Source organism: Rhincodon typus, chromosome 2 (genome assembly GCF_021869965.1).
Source record: "Rhincodon typus isolate 14 chromosome 2, sRhiTyp1.1, whole genome shotgun sequence".
In the NCBI taxonomy this organism is placed as follows: Eukaryota; Metazoa; Chordata; class Chondrichthyes; order Orectolobiformes; family Rhincodontidae; genus Rhincodon; species Rhincodon typus.
This window is the reverse complement of record NC_063333.1, coordinates 91,438,664-91,444,110: the sequence shown is the minus strand read 5'-3', so window position 1 is coordinate 91,444,110 and position 5,447 is coordinate 91,438,664. Positions and strand designations below refer to the sequence as shown.

Here is a 5,447-nt window from a genome sequence, read left to right as displayed (position 1 = left end):
AGAGGATAGGTGGAGAGGAAACAAACAGGTCGAAGAGGCGGGGATGGGGCCAGGAAAGTCTATCCCTCTTCTATCCGCCTCCCACTCTCTCCCTATTTATTTCAAAACCCCCTTCCCCTCCCCCTTTTCTGATGAAGGGTCTAGGCCCGAAACGTCAGCCTCTCTGCTCCTATGATGCTGCTTGGCCTGCTGTGTTCATCCAGCCCTGCACCTTGTTGTCTTGGATTCTCCAGCATCTGCAGTTCCTACTATCTCTAAATAGATTGAGATTGGTTAAGGATAAAACAGAAATTAGACATTCTGAAAAGGGGTAACATTAAAGTTGCAGTGAGAGGGGCAGTCAAGATGCTGGATTAGAAAAGGAAAAATAGAAACGTGGTGCTAAGTTAGGGACACAGCAGAAGCTCAGATCACAATCTTCAATTCTTCTTTGGATATGGAAGTACTGGCAGTAGGTTTACATGTTATGGCATTGTCGCCTCTTAGTTCAAAAACATTTGGGGAAGGACTGCATCTGTGGTAGGAAAGCTAATTGAGACAAATTCCCACTTTTTCAAGACAAAATCACAGCTAACTAATCTAGATTGAGTTACTTGATGATCTAACAGAAGGTTGAAGCTGGTGCAATTGATGTGACATATGAACTTTCAAAAGACATTTGATAAAGAATAACCTAATAGAGTTAAACATAACTACATGATATGAAAAGGGGACAATGGTAATGTGGTAATGAAATTGGCTGGGAGATAGCAGGCAAAGGCCAAGTTACTTTTCTGACTGAAAGTAGCATTCAACAGGGTTCCCACCCACTCATCCACTTAAGGGTCAGTATTAGGATTACTGTTTTTTTGCAGTTTGCATTAATAGCCTGGACCTACCTATAATGTACAATTTTGATGTTTGCAATTGATATATACGTGGCAACACAATGTGCAGTAAACAGAAGAGCCAGACTTTAGCAGGACATTGATGAAATGAGCACACACAACTTAGTATCAGTAGGATGCACTTTAGCATAAATGATCTGGAGAGGTAGTGTGATCTAAATAATACCATTCTAAAGGATGCAGAGAAGTGGGATCTGCACGTTCACAGTGTCAGGGAAGGTTAATGAAGTAAATAAGAAAGCATGAACACTTGGCTTAGTGAATAGTGACAATGAAATAAGAAGGTTACGTTCAACCTTTACAAGGCTACAATTAGACCGCATCTGCAGCACTGCAAACTATTCCGGGAAAAACACCTTAGGAAGAATGTCACAATCCTGGAAAGACTACAGAAGAATTTCCACATTGAGGTTTTTGACACTACGCAAGAATGCGAGGCAAGATATCGGGGTCTCCAAGCAGTACTGGCTGTGGTGGGTAGGAGGTTTAGACCGATTCCTGACAGATGAGAGATTTCTTAAAATCCTCTGGGTGTTCTCCCAGTGGGCACGGCCTGATGGAGTGCTTTCTGAGTTCTGATTACTGTTGCAAAAGAATCAGCCTCTGAAACCATAAGTGTGTGTCGAAGCCCAGCCAAACTTCCCACGTACACCCCTCTCGCCCAGAACACAACAATCGAAACCTTTCCTTCAACCTATGAGGAAGCTGGTAATTCGGGGAGTGAATCGACCCATCGAAACAACACATTGGGATAGGGAGAAAATAATTTATTTTAACCTTGAATCCAACTTCACTCCCTGAGGGCGATCTGAACGGAGCCGGCGGCTGAATGCTACCATTTTTAACTCCCTCACCCAAACCGGGGCCTAGCCCTTACCTCAGGATGTTGTCAGCATATTTCAGCAGCAGCTCTGAAGCGTCCAAGAAGATGTGCTCGGGATTCTGGCTCAGCTCGCTCACAGCCACCGACACCATGGTGGAGAAGCTGGGGACGGCTTCGACACGGACTGCAGCCCACAGGAGAGGGCGCTTTAACTCCCCTTCCTCAACGAACAACTGCTCCCGTGTATTCAGACGGCAAACAATCCACAATTTAAAAAGAAAACCAGAATACCGACAACCGACAACCGACAACCGACTACCTGTCTGAGGAAAGAAACTAAAATAACCTCCATCCAGGAAGTGATGACGTTTCATTAGCGCCGCTCTTGCCCCTTTCAGATTGATGCTCGTTGGTTTTGGGCGGACAACCTCCGGCTCCACCCACGTCGTGGCGTCATGGCGCGGTGTCGGGTGAGTCGCGCCTGTGTCTCAGGGAGTCGGTGAGTGAGTGTCGACGAATCTGAAAAGTTGCCTCTGTCTCTTTGTTCATGAGTCCTACTCTAAAAATATTTCCTGTGTTTTCTTACATTTTGGTCTGTGCTTGCTTATGTTTCTTCCAAAGGACGGCTGCTCCTCAGTCTTGCTTATTTTAGCAACTGAAGGTAGTAGTGCTGATCCATCTCTCGGGAAATTGAGGGCCCAAGCGCTTCTCCTGTTTCCAAGTTTCTTCTGTTGTGAAAAAAAATCCACGATCCTAACTAGTTTTGACGACAGGCCACAGAACGCTTTTTCTCTCCACACGGAAAACTGCTGACATGCTGAGCCTTTCCAATACTTTGGGTTGCATTGGAACCAACCTTTTGCTGGTCTTCCAAAAAATACTTAAGACTTCTTGTGATCTTCTCGTTCCCCTTTAGTAAGGATCCTGGCAACATCTACCTGAGATCTGTTTTGGGTATATAAAAAAACTTGCTGAGCAAAATAATAAATTGATTAAAAAATGAGTAATTCATAAAATGACCATTTAAAAACTGTCTAGTAGTTTAATAAGATTTTTGTTCTGCCTTTTCACTTAGCTTCAGAAATAGAGCTAGAGAGAGATAGGCAAGGCTCCAAATCTTGATCAATGAAGAAGGGAAGACAGAGGACTTTAGGACTTGTTCTAGAGACGTACAGCATGGAAGCAGATCCAACTCATCCATTCTGACCAGATATCCTAAATTAATCTGGTCCCATTTGCCAGCATTTGGCCCATATCCCTCTAAACCCTTCCTACTCATGTACCCATCCAAATGCCTTTTAAATGTTGTAATTGTAGCCGCCTGCAAAATTTCCCCTGACAGCTCATTCCATGCACATATCACCCTCTGCGTGAAAAAGTTGCCCTTAATTCCTTTTAAATCTTTTCCCCCTCACCTTAAACCTATGCCCTTTCTAATGTTGAGTTAGCCTTGGGTGGTGTACACTCCAAACTGACCTTGGTGGAATTCATATGAAAATGAGGTTTGGAACTGGTTTGTCTTTCTCCTGTCCTGGTTTGTTGTGTAAATAGATATTTGTAAAATGAGGAGGTGTGTGCGCGCATGTGTCCGCAATGAGCAGCCTCTGTCTTGAGTGTGTGTGCCAGGGTCACTCCCACTCTGCAGTACTTTCTTTCTCTTGTTCTCACGCGCTCGCTGTCACTTTCTTACGTACAACTGCCCTGCCCTCACTCGAACTTTGGCGGAGTGGGGGAGCAAAGTGTGACACTGATCTGACAGGGGACAAAATGGCACACAGAACAAACGGAGGGGGTGGAGGATGTGAAGTATCACACTGAACTATCTGGGGCAAAGTGTCTTATAAACTGTGGTGACTGCAGGGAAAAGCACCCTGGGTGTATTTTTAGCCTTGTATTCAAACGTATGCTGCTGAATAAATGGGAAAGTTTAAGACTGGAACATTTGAACAATTTGAGGAAACTGTCAGGACACACAGTGACATCTGGTCACCCTATTTGAGAGGCTCATGATGGTGATATCTCATGCGTGATGTCTTCTGTCCCCTCCTAGGCCAGTGCACCCTTTGGGGATTGGTATCCATTATTCCTGGCCTTCAGCAATGGCCACCTTATTGTATAGTCAAATTGATTTGAGCAAGTTTAAGAATGTTTTACATTTTGGTTACAAATTGATAACATAGGTAACAATTCCTTCATTGTAATTTTGCATACAAGAAGCTCATTTGAACGGTGAAATAACAGATCACTTTCTCAATGTAAGCCTGTAGCTACAAAATAGACAATTTGCTGCAAGGATAAGTTTTAATGAATAAATTCAAAAATTCATTACATTTTATTTAACTGAATTAGGGTCAACTCTAAATAGCTATTCTGAGTAATATCTAAATCTATAATGTATTAAAATGTGAGATAACAAGGTGTAGAGCTGGATGAACACAGCAGGCCAAGCAGCATCAGAGGAGCAGGAAGGCTGACGTTTCGGGCCTAGACCCTTCTTCAGAAATTAAAATGTGTTTTATTTATGTATATTTCCTATCTTGATAAAACTTTCCTCATTATGGATTACTATATCTTTATTTATTAGTGAGAATTATCTTTGTAAATACGTCATATTTAAATTGTACCTCAAACAGTAGTGGCATTGTGGTACGATCACTGCAGCAACGACTCTACCACTCTGCTTTGAGATTTGTCATTAACAATCATGAATAATATAAACTCAAAAATATACAAAATAAAGACGTAGTGTTTGACTTTAAAATGAGAACTAAGTTATGTCTATGCCCCTGTCAAATTTCCCTCTATAAAATTCTTTACCTAATGATTACATCTGTACATATCTAAAATATGATTTTAAAATACAGTCACTTATTTGTGCATTTACATGATTCATTTAAACTTTGAATTGCCCAATGCTGACAGCCTTATAGAACCGAGGATCGGTGATAGGTGAGAATGTCTTAGTCAATAGTACTGAACAATGTGAAAAATCCAGGAATGACCCATTTCCGCCACAGTCACTTGAAAATAAGACCATTTACGATATTGGCCAATATGCTCTTGTTGACTTTAGCCACACTGCAGGAATTCACATTTGAGCTAATGGCATGTTTAACAACCTTAGAAATTTTAAAAATGGGCAAGTTTTGATAGTATCTGAACATTGAGTGACATTTGCAAACAGGAAGGGGCAGTTGAAGATGAAAGAATTAGGATGTCGATTTCATGAAAAAAACGAAACATAAAAGGCAGTGAGGAGATGAAAGAAAAACCACCATAATAAGGATTTGAAATGAGGTGAGGAGTAACTGGCGCAGTGATGTTTGAAACCCGTTTGCTGCTTGCATTTGATTGAAGTGAGTGCAGATGAGCAGTGGAACAAAGAGATGATTTTTGTTGGACAAAGAGAGGCTGAGGGTTATCATGTCTTCCAAGATGATCTTATAGTTTTTTTTTCCTTATTCTTTCATGGAATATGGGTGTCACTGACAAGGCCAGTATTTGTTGTCTATCCCTCATTGCCCGTGAAATGAGTGGCTTACTTGATCATTTCAGAAGGCAGTTAAGAGTCACTCACATTGCTGTAGTTCTGGAGTCACATGTAGGCCAAAGCAGGTGAGAATGGAAGATTTCCTTACCTAAATGGCATTAGAAAACCAGATAGGTTTTCATGCCAATAGATAGTTTCATCGAGACAACAAGGTGCAAGGCTGGATGAACACAGCAGGCCAAGCAGC

At 41.9% G+C, this 5,447-nt stretch overlaps 2 protein-coding genes across 3 annotated transcripts in view; both read left to right on the top strand.

Moving 5' to 3' along the window:
* The window catches only part of top2b (DNA topoisomerase II beta), a 162,211-nt gene that overhangs the window by 42,846 nt on the left and 113,918 nt on the right, over positions 1–5,447 (top strand). The gene's annotated exons all lie outside the window — the stretch shown is intronic.
* oxsm (3-oxoacyl-ACP synthase, mitochondrial) overlaps positions 2,087–5,447 on the top strand; it is a 19,601-nt gene continuing 16,240 nt past the window's right edge. Inside the window, exon 1 of one of the 2 annotated variants that reach the window (XM_048607580.1) lies at positions 2,087–2,209. The gene's annotated coding sequence lies outside the window, so the exon portion shown is untranslated. Of the gene's footprint in view, positions 2,214–5,447 lie in introns of both variants that reach the window. The other variant, XM_048607589.1, reaches the window with a different exon arrangement.